The sequence below is a fragment of the Bufo gargarizans genome, chromosome 2 (assembly GCF_014858855.1).
Source record: "Bufo gargarizans isolate SCDJY-AF-19 chromosome 2, ASM1485885v1, whole genome shotgun sequence".
NCBI classification, from domain to species: domain Eukaryota; kingdom Metazoa; phylum Chordata; class Amphibia; order Anura; family Bufonidae; genus Bufo; species Bufo gargarizans.
Genome location: NC_058081.1, coordinates 514,269,674 through 514,284,038, shown reverse-complemented (window position 1 = coordinate 514,284,038; position 14,365 = coordinate 514,269,674).

Below are 14,365 nucleotides of genomic sequence, written 5' to 3'. Positions count from 1 at the left end.
TTTGATATTTTTTATCAACCGCAGCGGCCTCCGGTACTTCGCTAGGCTCCCCTTTGTAAGACAGGCTTGCTTTTTTTTTCTTGGGTAGTCTCTGGGAATACCCCTAAATTTAGTTGCCCACATGTCTAACAGGGGGTATTCTTCTGAAGAGGCCTACAGGCTTCTGACTCAGTCAGATGAGGAGTGGGAACCCTCATCTGATGAATCCAGCGGGTCAGAATACGAACCTGTAGAAAGCAGTGGCTCTCTGACCCAAAGTTCGGACGAGGAGGTTGAGGTCCCTGATAGCAGCAGGCGTACCCGGCCCCGTGTCGCTAGACCGCAGGTTGCGCAGGATCCGCTTCAAGAGCAGCAGAGTGGGGCTGGTGCTGTCGGATTACGTGGTGAGGCATACACCAGCAGCCCAGCCCTTCCTGGACCTAGTACCAGCACTGCCGTACAACCTGGTGAAGTAGGCGAGCACCAGAAGGGCAGTTGAAGCTGGTACGGTGGCACGTGCAGTAGTGACCCCGTCGCAGCCACCGCAAAGACGTGCCCGTAGAGCCCCTAGAATCCCAGAGGTGCTGGCAAACCCTGATTGGCAGTCCCCAACTTCCGCCGCACCCGTAGTTTTCCCTTTCACTGCCCAGTCTGGAGTTCGGGTTGAGACAGCTCAGATCGGTTCGGCCCTGGGATTTTTTGAGCTGTTCTTGACTGCGGAGCTTTTAGACTTAGTTGTGGCCGAAACAAACAGATATGCCACACAATTTATAACCGCTAACCCGGGAAGCTCTTATGCCCAGTCTTTCCGGTGGAAACCAGTCCAAGTTTCCGAAATTAAAACTTTTCTGGGCCTCCTCCTCAACATGGGCCTGACAAAAAAGCATGAATTGCGGTCATATTGGTCCACGAACCCAATTCATCACATGCCCATGTTCTCTGCTGCTATGTCCAGGACACGATTTGAGACCATCCTGCGTTTCCTGCACTTTAGTGATAACAGCACCTCCCGTCCCAGAGGCCACCCTGCTTTTGACCGGCTCCACAAAATTCGGCCCCTCATAGACCATTTCAACCTGAAATTTGCAGATATTTATACCCCAGAGCAAAACATCTGCATAGACGAGTCCCTAATACATTTTACCGGGCGCCTTGGCTTCAAACAATACATCCCAAGCAAGCGCGCCCGGTATGGGGTCAAATTGTATAAGCTCTGTGAAAGGGCCACAGGCTATACCCACAAATTTCGGGTCTATGAGGGAAAAGATCAGACCCTGGAGCCGGTCGGTTGCCCTGACTACCTGGGGAGCAGTGGGAAGACAGTTTGGGACTTGGTGTCACCCTTATTCGGCAAGGGGTACCATCTTTATGTGGACAATTTTTACACAAGTGTGGCCCTCTTTAGGCATTTGTTTCTAGAACGGATTGGCGCCTGTGGTACCGCGCGAACTAGTCGCGCGGGCTTCCCCCAACGGCTCGTTACCACCCGTCTTGCAAGGGGGCAGAGGGCCGCACTGTGTAACGAAGAACTGCTCGCAGTGAAATGGAGAGACAAGCGTGACGTTTACATGCTCTCCTCCATTCACGCAGACACGACAATCCAAATTGAGCGAGCAACCCGTGTCATTGAAAAGCCCCTCTCAGTCCACGACTATAACCTCCACATGGGAGGGGTCGACTTCAATGACCAGATGTTGGCTCCGTATTTAGTTTCCCGACGCACCAGACGCTGGTATAAGAAGGTGTCTGTATATTTAATTCAATTGGCTCTGTACAATAGTTTTGTTCTCTACAGTAAGGCTGGGAGAACTGGATCCTTCCTCAAATTTCAGGAAGAGATCATCGCGAACCTCCTGTATCCAGGAGGTTCCGTGGCCCCATCCACCAGTGTAGTTAGCCGTCTACACGAGCGACACTTCCCCAGTGTCGTTGCTGGTACCTCAAACCGACCGCCACCCCGAAAAAAATGTCGTGTCTGTAGCAGGAGTGGAATAAGGCGTGACACCCGCTATTTCTGTCCTGACTGTCTGGACCACCCTGCCCTATGCTTTGGAGAGTGTTTCCGGAAGTACCACTCACAGGTACACTATTAGCATAGGGATCATCTCACCAGGATAGGCACACAGGGCTATTAGGGCCCATTCACTCACAGCTTCTGCAAACGTCTCCTTTCACATGGGACAAAGTGCATAACGCACTTCGCCACATCTTTGGGCGATTTGTGCTTTGCACATTGACCCATGGGGAAGGAGAGGTTTGTTCTATAAAGGTAAAAAAACAAAAAAAAAAAAAGCAAACACGTTAATGTTTAGTTCAAAAAGTTAAAGTTACATGTTCTGTTCCAAAGTTAATAAAATTATTGCGTTGTGGCCTGGTTTTTTCATTTTTATATTTTTTTGTCTTTTTACCTTCCAGGTGGACCAACCGATCTACTAGCTGCAGCACCGATGTGCATTCTGACAGAAGCATTGCACTGCTGTCAGATTACACGCAAGTCGGTGTATGCGGCGCTGCAAGACGGGATTTTCTCCTCTGCAGTGACAGATACGTTTGCCAAGGCATACGAGCTGAGGAGGAGGCGGCATTCCTATGCTTTGGCAAACACTTTGTATATATATAAAAAAAAAAAAAAAAAAAAAATCCCGGCAATGATTTATTCATCCACATCGATTGATGCGAATGGAGAAATCTGGTTTGCCAGGGCATACGAGCTAAGTGGGTATGGATGTAGGGCGGAGCTCCTATGTCCTGGCAGACGCCTTTCCCCTCCATTTTTTTTTTTTTGGCAGAGATTTTTTCATCCACATTGATCAATGCGAATGAAGAAATCTGTGCCGTTCATTTTTTTCTTTCAGCCCAGAGGCTGAACGGAAAAAAAAATCTCATTACCTGTATGCTCAATATAAGGAGAATAGCAGAAACTCCTAATGCTGGCCATACATGTAATGATTGCGGAGACCCTCAAATGCCAGGGCAGTACAAACACCCCACAACTGACCCCATTTTGGAAAGAAGACACCCCAAGGTATTTGCTGAGGGGCATATTGAGTCCATGAAAGATTAAAATTTTTGTCCTAAGTTAGCGGAAAGTGAGACTTTGTGAGAAAAAAACAAAAAAAAAATCAATTTCCGCTAACTTATGCAAAAAAAATTTTTTTCTATGAACTTGCCAGGCCCCTCATTGGATACCTTGGGGTGTCTTCTTTCCAAAGTGGGGTCACATGTGGGGTATTTATACTGCCCTGGCTTTTTAGGGGCCCTAAAGCGTGAGAAGAAGTCTGGGATCCAAATGTCTAAAAATGCCCTACTAAAAGGAATGTGGGCACCTTTGCGCATCTAGGCTGCAAAAAAGTGTCACACATCTGGTATCGCCGTACTCAGGAGAAGTTGGGGAATGTGTTTTGGGGTGTCATTTTACATATACCCATGCTGGGTGAGAGAAATATCTTGGTCAAATGCCAACTTTGTGTAAACAAATGGGAAAAGTTGTCTTTTGCCAAGATATTTCTCTCACCCAGCATGGGTATATGTAAAATGACACCCCAAAACACATTCCCCAACTTCTCCTGAGTACGGCGATACCAGATGTGTGACACTTTTTTGATGCCAAGGTGGGCAAAGGGGCACATATTCCAAAGTGCACCTTTCGGATTTCACCGGTTATTTTTTCCAGATTTCGATTGCAAAGTACTTCTCACACATATGGGCCCCTAAATTGCCAGGGCAGTATAACTACGCCACAAGTGACCCCATTTTGGAAAGAAGACACCCCAAGGTATGCCGTGAGGGGCATGGCGAGTTCCTAGAATTTTTTATTTTTTGTCGCAAGTTAGTGGAATATGAGACTTTGTAAGGAAAAAAAGAGAAGAAAAAAAAAATCATCATTTTCCGCTAACTTGTGACAAAAATAAATAAATTCTAGGAACTCGCCATGCCCCTCACGGAATACCTTGGGGTGTCTTCTTTCCAAAATGGGGTCACTTGTGGCGTAGTTATACTGCCCTGGCAATTTAGGGGCCCAAATGTGTGAGAAGTACCTTGCAATCAAAATGTGTAAAAAATGGCCTGCGAAACCCGAAAGGTGCACTTTGGAATATGTGCCCCTTTGCCCACCTTGGCAGCAAAAAAGTGTCACACATCTGGTATCGCCCAAAACACATTCCCCAACTTCTCCTGAGTACGGCGATACCAGATGTGTGACACTTTTTTGATGCCAAGGTGGGCAAAGGGGCGCATATTCCAAAGTGCACCTTTCGGATTTCACCGGTCATTTTTACACATTTTGATTGCAAAGTTCTTCTCACACATTAGGGCCCCTAAATTGCCAGGGCAGTATAACTACCCCACAAGTGACCCCATTTTGGAAAGAAGACACCCCAAGGTATTCTGTGAGGGGCATGGTGAGTTCCTAGAATTTTTTATTTTTTGTCACAAGTTAGCGGAATATGAGACTTTGTAAGAAAAAAAAAAAAAAAAAAAATCATCATCATTTTCCGCTAACTTGTGACAAAAAATAAAAAGTTCTATGAACTCCCTATGCCCATCAGCGAATACCTTAGGGTGTCTACTTTCCGAAATGGGGTCATTTGTGGGGTTTTTCTACTGTTTGGGCATTGTAGAACCTCAGGAATCATGACAGGTGCTCAGAAAATCAGAGCTGTTTCAAAAAGCGGAAATTCACATTTTTGTACCATAGTTTGTAAACGCTATAACTTTTACCCAAACCATTTTTTTTTTTGCCCAAACATTTTTTTTTATCAAAGACATGTAGAACTATAAATTTGGCGAAAAATTTATATATGGATGTCGTTTTTTTTGCAAAATTTTACAGCTGAAAGTGAAAAATGTCATTTTTTTGCAAAAAATGGTTACATTTTGATTAATAACAAAAAAAGTAAAAATGTCAGCAGCAATAAAATACCACCAAATGAAAGCTCCATTAGTGAGAAGAAAAGGAGGTAAAATTCATTTGGGTGGTAAGTTGCATGACCGAGCGATAAACGGTGAAAGGAGTGTAGTGCCGAAGTGTAAAAAGTGCTCTGGTCATGAAGGGGGTTTCACCTAGCGGGGCTGAAGTGGTTAAAGGGCTTCTGTCAGCCCACTAAACCGTTTTTTTTTTTTTTGGTTAATAATAATCCCTACACTGCGAGCTCCCTATACATAAGCTAAATATTCATTTTTGTTCAGTAGATTTTGTTAAAAAGCAATTTTTATAATATGTAAATTACCTTGCTACCCTACCAGCAAGTAGGGCGGCTACTTGCTGGTAGCAGCCGCATCCTCCTCTCATAATGACGCCCCCTCCGATGTGTGAGTGACAGGGCCAGGGAACGTGATCGTTCTCTGCTGGCCCTGTTTGAATTCAAAATATCACGCCTGCGCCGTACCTGTCTTTAATCGGCGCAGGCGCACTGAGAGGCGGCCGCTCTGTCGGCCGCTCCATCCTCAATGCGCCTGCGCCGATGACGTCACATCTACACCCGGCGCAGGCGCATTGAGGATGGAGCGGCCGAGAGAGTGGCCGCCTCTCAGTGCGCCTGCGCCGATTAAAGACAGGTACGGCGCAGGCGCGATATTGACGCCCTCTCTGCTGTGTGAGTGACAGGGCCAGGGAACGGGATCGTTCTCTGCTGGCCCTGTTTGAATTCAAAATATCGCGCCTGCGCCGTACCTGTCTTTAATCGGCACAGGCGCACTGAGAGGCGGCCCCTCTCTCGGCCGCTCCATCCTCAATGCGCCTGCGCCGGGTGTAGAGCTCGCAGTGTAGGGATTATTATTAACCCAAAAAAAAAAACGGTTTAGTGGACTGACAGAAGCCCTTTAAAATTTTTAATAAAATCTCCAAAATCCAATTCTTTCAGGACCAGTTCAGTTATGAAGTCACTTTCTGGGGCTTACATATTAGAAACCACCCGTATATCACCCCATTTTAGAAACTACACCTCTCAAGCTATTCAAAACTGCTTTTTACAAACTCTGTTAACCCTTTAGGTGCCCCAAGATGATTAAAGGAAAATGGGAATTATTTTTCTTTAGCAGATTTAAAATTATAATCTATTTTTGTCTGCAACACATCAAGGGTTAACAGCCAAACAAAACTCTAAATCTATCACCCTGAATCTGGAGTTTACAAAAACACCCCATATGTGCTAATAAACTGTTGTATGGGCACACAGCAGGCTTCAGAGTGGAAGGAGCGTGGATTTAGCTGGAATGGTAATTGGGAGCTATGTCGCATATTAAGACACCCTGAGGTGGCCCTACAGTGGAAACCCTCAAAAAGTGAACCCATTCCAGAAACTACACCCCTCAAGGAATATTTCAAGGTGTGTAGTGAGCACTTTGACCCATCAGGCAATTCACAGAATTAGAAAACACTTGGCTGTGAAAAGGAAAAATTAAAAAAATATATATTTTAGGTGCCATGTTGCATTTAAAAGATTCCTGAGGTCCCCAGAAATTAAAAACCCCAAGAAGTGACTAGTGATCAGCGGCAGGGGCAATATTTGAATTTGCGATATTTTGGTAGAATATTCTTCATATATTCGCAAATTCGAGATTATTTTCTTGATCGCTAAAAAACAGCAATGTAATATTCATGTAATGCTTGCGAAATACAGGCGTGGGTCACTACAGATACATTTTTCAAGCTTTTAGAAGTTTCCGTAGACTGGAGAAAAAGGTTAGCACCGCAGAACATTACATTAGCTTTATATGCTCCAATATATTCGCAATTGCGAAATCGGCACTAATGATGCGAATATTTTGGCACAATACGTGCAATCTCACATTTTAACAGGTCTGACTACTTATTAGTGATTGGTGCACTAAGTATTGTTGTGAACTTGTGACATCACAGCACTATGTATGTATGTATGTAGCATACATACAGCACTATGTATGTAGCATTTATGCATGTATGGACAGCAAAACCATCAGCTACACTATATCACGATCTAACCTACCCTATCTCCCACTATCTGTATTATATACATAAGCTAACTGTCATGGTCATATTGTTGTTTGACCGTGACGCGGTTGCCGTGCAGATTGGTTGCTGTAGTTGGTGTAGTTTTGCACGCGCACTTCCCCTTTAAGGTGTGTCTCCCTGCAGTTTGGTGAGAGAGGGGGTAGTCTTCTTGCTGGTGGGGATTTAGCTGTGTCCTCCGGAAGGGGGTTTGTTTTCCAGAGGGGTGAACCACAAGCCTGTATGCAGTGCTACAAAGAAAAAATATGGGGGATTCAGCCCGCACAACCCCTAGCAGGTGCAGATTGCTATGGCGAAATACAGATACAAACGCAAAAACACAAATGCAATCGCACTCTGCAACCAGCACTCTGCCCTGCCTTTATGCTGGATGTTGAATAAGGCATTGGTGTACATTTTGGCCAAAGTGTAATAAGCCACTCACCACGTCAAGGTCGCCTCCATGAGTGGTCCCTAACACTAGTTCCTACCTTTTAGGGGCCATGACAGCCACACAAAGTCCAGGGAGCGCAGGTATAGCATGCACGCCAAGCACACTCTGCTTTTAACCCCGTCCGGTGCCATTACAGCTTTCATCAGATCCAGGGATGCAAGTACCAACATGCATGCTGAGCCCACTATATACTTCTCCTGGAGCCAAATTGCTACTGGTAGGTGCTATATAAGCAGACTCAGTTTTATACTGACTTTAAAACCAGCCTCCAGGGCAGATTACCTGGTAAGGTGTGCATGACTGCATGGAGATCGCCACGCCTCCAATATATACTACAAAGAAAAAATATGGGGGATTGTTTTAGTGTTTGTACATTAGAGACAGCATTTAGAGAGTAATTTTATATTGTTAACCTGTAAATCACCCACAGAGTGGAGGTTTTGCTCTGGTTTCGGGGGTAGGGAACAGGAAGTATAGAAATTATTCCTATTGCTGGATATTGTAGACACTATCTTGATTTCCTTTGTGTGAAGGCTGTGTGGCTTGTCGGCCATCTTTATGACCATGTGCTATGTCGGCCATCTTTAAATTGCTATGGAAAGCGATTTGATTGTTTTTGCCTGAAATGATAGTTTTGTCCAGAATAGTTATCTTGTCTTTTTGTAACCTTTCTATGTACAGTTTGATTTTGTTTTGATAAGTCTTGTGATATCAGTTGAGTGTTCGGTTATGGTATAGCGCAGTGACCAGTCTGATAGGGGAATCATTGTGTGAACATTAGTGGGAGTTTAGCGGTGAAATCGTCCTATAGTTGATGAATCTGCTTTATGTTTGTGTATCTGTGGCTGTTACACTGAATTGTAGACTTGTTTGGCATAATTAATACGGGTACTACAGTGTAGAAAGGTTCTGTGCCAAAAGTATTGGGACAACTCCTAGAAATTGGTACTAGTGTGTTGTATTTTTTTGTAGCAACCATTGTGGTGTTAGTTTTTTTGTGCAATGGAAAGTATTTTTAAAGAAGTAGCAAAGTTGAAGGACACAGCGGCCATTCTTCAGGCTATGCAGGGATCTACTGATCCATGGCTGCAGGCACAGAATTGTGTAGCAAACCTGATCGGTACCAAAAAATGGCGCAAAAGGAAAGGCAAGTATGCTCTTATTTTTGCTGCTGGGTGGATAGTGGATAAATATCAGAAGTCTTGTAGGCTGAAGCTGAGTTTGGAAGGAAAAGTGGAAGATTTAAAAGTGGAAATTCTTAAATTGAGAACTCTTGTCCAGCAGGAAGCTGAAGCTAGCGCTAATTATGGATGTACTGTGAGCTGCGCAAGGAAAATAAATGTTTATCTGAAAGCCTGACGCATGCAGGGGTGGACTGAGAACCCTCAGGGCCCCTGGGCAAAATAAATCAAGGGCCCCCTTACAGGCCCCACCCATGTTCTGCTGCAAGCCCCACCCTTGTCCCGCCTCCATGCCCCGCCTCCAGCCATACCCTACACAATCTTTAATAAGCTAATTTTTGTATGGGGCCCCCTCCCCCCCAAGAAAACTACTGATCGTTACACAAAAACAAGCCCTCACATAGACCGAAATATAGAAAAGAAATTTTTTTAAGTAATTAAACCAAATAAAAACTATACAAGTTTTGTCGTTACAGGGTTGGATAGTTCTCCAATTGGATAGCGTGGGTGTTAGGAGATGGTTCCCAAACCAGATATATACAATATAGAAGGACTCCTGTACTCCACGTTGAGTTTCAGTATAAAGCTTTTATTTTGTGCGGTTCCAGTCAAAAAACGTTTTCGGCTGAATAGCCTTCTTCAGTGTGCCATGGCAATCCGGAATACAGGCCTCAGCCTCCCGGACCACGTGCCAAAGGGACATAGAGCCCAACAAAAAGCAGCATTTCCTGCTACCCAGTGAGGGAATTCACCCCCCATTCAACTTTGCACCCTTTGCGGCCACAATCCGGTTACACTGAAGAAGGCTATTCAGCCGAAAACGTTTTTTGACTGGAACCGCACAAAATAAAAGCTTTATACTGAAACTCAACGTGGATTACAGGAGTCCTTCTATATTGTATACAAGTTTTGTATCGTATTGAGCCGCAGAATAAAGACGTCATTTTTAGTGAACGCCGCAATGTCAAAACCTCAAAAACCTTGGCGGAATTGTGTGTGTTTTTTATTATTATTTTTTTAACCCACAAAGAATTTATTTTTTTCCTGCTTTCTGATACAAGACATGGCAAATTAAGTGGCGACATTTAAAAAATGCATCTTGTCCCAAACAAAAAAAGCCCTCATATGACTATGTGAATGGAAAAATAAAAAGATTATGGCTAATGTAAAAATGAAAATGGGCCCGGTCTTTAAGGGGTAAAAGGTATCAAACTACAATGTTTTATATTGCTTGCTCTTTTTGAGAGCATCAGGGTTTTTGCACATTTTACATACACAGCTCTTCTACACACACAGCTCTGAGTGGCACATTATATATCACAGTTGCACATTTTACACACACAGCTCTGCTACACACACAGCTCTGAGTGGCACATTATATATCACTGTGTTACACATTTTCCATACACAGCTGTGCACATTATACATGCCTCTGTCACATACAGCTCTGCTACATACACCACACACAGTACTGTGCTGGATTCACACTATACACCTATCCAGGGCCGGCAGCGAATCTACATTTTGGTGCCCCCCCCCCCCCCAATTTCACATTTCTGCCCCTCATGATTCATGTCCATTTCTTGCCCCCCATGTGCCAATATCATAGTGCCATCCTCTCCCCCTGCTCCCTAATGTGCCAGTATCAAGTGCCTCTCTCCTCCCCCTCAGGTCTATTTTTTGACATGTGTGAATAAACTGCACATTTTTTACTTCAAGGAGTGCTGTGGACTTTCTTTATTATTTATCCGTCCTGTATCGAGGGACCACTGCGGGCACCGTATAACCATCCCTGCATGTGAAGGAGTGCTGCCTAACCTTTTCTATGGATATATATATATAAAACTTCTACTGGAGATAACTTTGATAGTGTACAACCATACACATGACAGTTGCCCCAACACACCCAGCTCTGCTACATCCATACACAGTTTGCTGGGGCAGCTGTCATGTGTATATACACTATGTATCAAAGTTACCTACAGTAGAAGTCTTATTTTTTTTTATTTTTTTTAAAGTAACTGGTAATACATACTGTCATAGCTGTGTGGGAAAATGCCTTGCCTTTTATGTGTGAAGGTTGCGAGTTCGAATCCCAGGAGAAACATTTCTGAAAGACATGCTAAATGAGATTTAAATACACCTTGTAGCTTAGAGTGTGTGCCTGTCAGCCCGGGCCCAGAAGCAGTCGCTTCCCCTGCTTCCCCGGCACTGCACATTATATTATTCTGCGGCGGGCCCCCATCCTGGCTGGGCCCTCGGACCATGTCCAAAGTGCCCAACCGGTCAGTCCGCCCCTGGACGCATGCACAGGGTGCTGTAAGGGAATTGCCAGAGTTATTGAAACAACCGTTGGAGAGTAATGTGTCTGGGATTAGAGGAAATGTATGGCCTGTAAGCATGGATAAGTCTGAGGACTGTGGGTCGCATGGTGGATCTGAATCAGGGATGGAGATGGACAATGTGTCTGACCCCGGAGTTGGAAGTATTAACACAAGGCCAGAAGATTCCTCAGATGAGTTTGTGGTAAGTGGACTCAATACAGATAGTAGTGTGGGATCTAGTCATGCTAGGATGATTAATGTTGTGCGCCAAGTCAAATCGCCATGTGCCCAGACAAGGTATTGTGCAGGGAGGCAAGCTATCCGTTGTTTTGCATGCAGGGAATACAGGCACATTGCACGATATTGTACCGTTACTAATGGCAACAGACACAGGTATGTTAAGTACCCCAGAACTACACCTAGAAGTAAAGTGGTTTATTCAGCAAGGTGGGGTAATGGTCCCAGACATGGTCCTTTGCAAAGGCATAGAACCCAGGGACAGCCAAGGTCATTGATCAATGAAGCGGATTTTAAATCTTTGTAAACCATTTTAACTCTTAAGACCTAATTTGAATAGAATCCCTTCCCCTAGGAAAAAACGGTTTTGGGACCTTGTAATGTTAAATCCTGCTTCTCTGGTAAAATTAATCTGAAGCTGTTTGGGGCTGGGCAAATTAACATTTCAATGACTAGGTGGGTAGAAATTCTCCTGTACGGTTTCAGGTGAACCCTACAAGACATTGATTTGTTAATTCAGTCCTATACAATTGTATGTGTTCCTAATGTTTTAGTTTTTGTATTTGAGTTTTGGGTTTTAAGTTACAATTTACTTTTTACTGAATATCAATGTATATAGCAAGACTGTCTGTAACTGAAGTTTACTATGTTGTTTGTTTTTCTCTCCTGTTTACAGGTCTTCTTTTACTAATCCATTTTTATTTTTTAGGTTTTTAGTGAAGTTTCTTTCAATTTTTCCTTATTTACCAACCCATTTTTATTTTTAGTCTATCATTATTTTTTTCCTTTGTCATATTTTGGCATCTTTTTCGGTTTCATTTTCAGTTATTTTTGTCTAATTTTGTTTCGGTATTTCTTTGATTAATTTTACATTTACATTTTTCTTCTTTTACTAATCCATTTTTATTTTTTAGGTTTTTATTGAAGTTTTCTTTCAGTTTTTCCTTATTTACCAACCCATTTTTATTTTTAGTCTATTATAAATGTTTTCCTTTTTCATATTTTGGCGCTTTTCTCTTTTTCTTTCTTTCACTCTTTCTTTCCCTCTCTCTTCTCTGTAGATTTGGTTAGGAGTACTGGGGGTCTCATGATATTGTGTGGGAACTACTGTCTGAATTCAAGGGTTGCTGCTGAGCGAGAGGTTTTTGATCAGTCACTGCAAAAAAGGGCTTTGTGTGCTGTTCAGCTTGACTATATAGAAACATATCGGCAAAGGAGAGTGAGTTGATGAGCATTTTTTTAAGGAGACAAGGTGATTTATATCACCCGGGCATACTAATAGCTGTGTGAGTAACCCCATTCCCCACAGGAGTACTGTGTGTTTGTTTCCTGTGCACCCCTCGTCCCCACAGAAGGTACTGTGTGTTCTCTGTGCACCCCTTTTTCCACTCCAGGTCAATTGGAAGCCCTATCCTGTGGTCAGGTCACTATTCAGAGCCAAAACCGAGGCTGGTATATCTTATTAGGAGACTCAGAGGGCCGCCGTGTGTCGGCGAGAGCCCTTTTCCTCACACTGATTACTCCTTTTCCTGAGGTCTAACTAGGGTGAACGGGGTCCGTGTGTCGGTGCTAGAAACCCTAGGACAACTCAGAGGCAAACAAAGGGGAGTAGCAGCCGTCCATGGCGTAGGTCGCGGGACAATTCTTTGTGTAGGTCGCGGGAAACTGTATGATGGACGCATCTACTTTTAGAAGGCTCGAGCATGGGTTTAGGGAAAGTTAGGGAACAGAAGGGTACCACTTCTGACTATAGGACAGCCAAGCAGTACATTAAATCCATCTATGGAGGAGGAGTTGTTAAGCCCCTCAAAGATTGGCACCAAGGGACTATAGGTTCAGAGTGGACCACCCCAAAGAAGGGACCTTTGAGGTCTGGATTAGGAAAAAGTTTGTCCGTAAATTCCCCACTAGACTCTAAAGCAATGGTTCCCTCCAGAAAGCAGAACTGTGGCTACACGAATCCATCGATCTCCAGCAACAGGGCATTCAAAAGTCCCAGACAGTGCGAACTAACATTGTCATGTACTCCCATCCCGCTAAGACTGCAGAGTCCAAGAGAAGCGCTTTTCTCTTTCCCCTTTTCTCTCTCTCTCTCTCATGCCTCCCTCACCTCTCCATCTAACCTTGAGACGATGCACCATGTTTAATCCAGCTTCTCTTTGTCCTGGTTTAAGGATGATGAGAAGGGGGGAAAGTGGTGCAGAAAACAATGATCTTCAAACTTTCTAACCTCTAAATGTCAATCAATTTCTAACCTAGTAGGGAATTACGTTGAGAACCATCACAACTGCCTTTTTTTTGCTGGTACTTGGGTCAGATTTTTGCAAAGAAGGTAAAAATCACGGCTGATCCATGGCCTGAATGTTCTGCTGTAACCCTTTTATTCCATCAGGTATGCCCCCAGGCAGCCCCACGGGTTATCACCCGATGTCCACCACCGGGTTCGGGAGTTTCTCTGCGAGAAGCTGCTCAACTGCAAGAAGCTGCTCAACTGAGTCAAAGAATGCAAAGTATCACTTTTGTTTATTTGTTACAAGGAGGCATTTGTTGATAGCACATAACAATACATTCCTAGATTATATTAATATTAGCTCTAGCTCCTGCTCCTCGCTTGTTAATCCTGTATGGGTGTCCGGGCAGCTAGGCGACCCGTAGATGTGGGATCCTCCAGTTGTGAGGAAGGTATATGGTTATGCCTGGCTAGCAGACACCATTGACATACTGACAGGAGCAGGGCAGAGGCAAAGCTATGACTAGTGAGGGTCAGAATCCTTTTTAAAGCTTTGGGAGGTCTTGGGGCTCACTGGTTTTCCATTGGATCCAGGCGAAAGGAAATAGGACATATACTTATGTTTTTTTGTTTCCATTCCTTCTATACGCCGGAGTGAGATGTTCCTGATGTCTAATCGACTGAGTTACCGAAGCCCGAACAGACAAGACGCCCTGAAGACCAAACGATGGACCAGATGCAGAAGATCCCAAACCAGCCGGCTACCAATGCAACACGCCACCTCCTAAGTCACCTCCCGAAGAAAAGAAGCTACGTGTCAAGATTGACTTTCTGTTTTCCATCATCTGTTTTGTTTTATGGATTCAGGACTTTTCGGAGACAAGACTGTTTTTTTCAAAGAAGAAGATCGAGATTCGTCGAGGGACACTGGGGAGCATATGACAAAGAGGAGGGACTGTTGTGGAAATTTTATTAGGATGTGTATTTAATATA